Source organism: Chlamydomonas reinhardtii, chromosome 9 (genome assembly GCF_000002595.2).
Source record: "Chlamydomonas reinhardtii strain CC-503 cw92 mt+ chromosome 9, whole genome shotgun sequence".
Taxonomy (NCBI): domain Eukaryota; kingdom Viridiplantae; phylum Chlorophyta; class Chlorophyceae; order Chlamydomonadales; family Chlamydomonadaceae; genus Chlamydomonas; species Chlamydomonas reinhardtii.
In genome coordinates, this window is record NC_057012.1 from 268809 (window position 1) to 270518 (window position 1710).

Consider the following 1710-nt stretch of genomic DNA (forward strand, 5'->3'; position numbering starts at 1 on the left):
TGCGTCCATGGTCTGCCAAGTCCCAGCAATAACAGACTGTCTCACTTCTCCTCAGCGGCAAATCAAAGCTGTTGCCTGGATTCTAGGGAAGATAACTGCACATGTGTAGGAGAGGCATACCACGTTGCGGCGGGGTCTCATCAGCAGAATAGGAACTGGGGGGCAGCCAATGAGGCCCCAGTCATTGCTGCGAGGGCCGCTCCTCCCACTGCCGGCCAGGTGAGCCCCAACTCGGTGGCAAACACCCCTCTCGCCTGCAGCGGTGGCGTTCAAGTGCCGGCCAGTCGGGATGCGGGCCTGCAGGGCCGCATACGGCTGCCGATGCAGCAGGACACTTTTGGCACGTAGGCGGGCCGCACAGCAGCTGGCTCTGTCGGCCAGTCGGCCCGACTGCGCCGCCAGCACCGCAAAACTCAAGCCGCAAGGTCTCAGCAGCATGGCAGATTGGCAGGGACTGGTGTGCAGATGTGGTACCTTCGGCATGCAGTGCGGCTGGACAGTGATTGCATGGCAGCCGGAGACCCGATTGAACCCCCTCCTGCCAAACACGTTCGGGCAGTGGCACTGGGGCTCGTGGCGACCGCCTCTCACTCCAGTCTCCACTTTCCAGTTGTTTCGTGTCGGCGGACTGTATGGGTCCCGTGGCACCCGTCCCTGCGGCTATCGCTCAGCGGGCCTTCCGTCATTCCACCTACCTCTCTGGTGGAGAAGGCATGAGCCGTATGTGTACCCCGTAGTGGGATGGGTGACTCAAAGTAAGTTCTCTTGTATTGACCAGGCCTCGGGCCTTCTCCCCTGCTGTGTTGGGCGGTGAGCTAGGGGTGAGCGTGCGGCACCCCTGCGTCTGTCCTGCACTCGGCCTGCGGTTCTTGGTGGTCAGGGGCGCAGGCCTGGCAGCGGGCGGACGAGCTGCAGCACGACTCCCACTTGGGCAGGCAGGCACACACGCACGCACGGACACACACACACACACACACACACACACACACACTCGCACGGACACACACACACACACACACACAAACGCACACACACGCACACACACACCCCCGCGGGCAGCGGGGGTTTTCCCCCGCCAGCCCGTGGTGCTGACACCCCGTTTGCATTTGCCGTCATGCATGCGCCCATGCCGTCCCCCGCCTGTTTACTTGCTCGTGGTCGCCCGCCCTCCGTCTCTTTCCCAAATCGCGCAACCCCTAGTATAGTTAATTGGGCTGGGACTGGGCTGCGTGTTTGCTCTTGCTCGTCGCGCGCCGCCGCGCTAACATGTTCCTTCGCTCTTGTTCGTGACACTCCCCTGCTGCCGCCCTGTGCTCTGTTGTTTTCTTATTCGCTCGTAGGTGAGAATTTCATCGAGGATTGGGCGGGAGCTTGGACTTAGCGGCCAGGAGTAGCGACGCGGAGCTAGGAATCGTAGGAGTGCCTGGGCCTCACGGTACCGTGAGCACATGAATGGGTTTGCACCCTTGAGAGCGTGTGGACACTAATCCCCCCTCGAGGTTAGAGTAGCGGGGGTTGCGCGATTTCCGGTTGGTAAGACCGGCGGCTCACCGCAGCAGGTATGCGAGGTAACTTCAGGTAACATCCGTAAACCGTCGCTTTGCTGCATCGCATACACTGTCTTGCGCAACGTTTTCCTTGTGCTCTTTAACACACACACACACTCGCACGGACACACTCGCACACACACACACACACACACACACACAC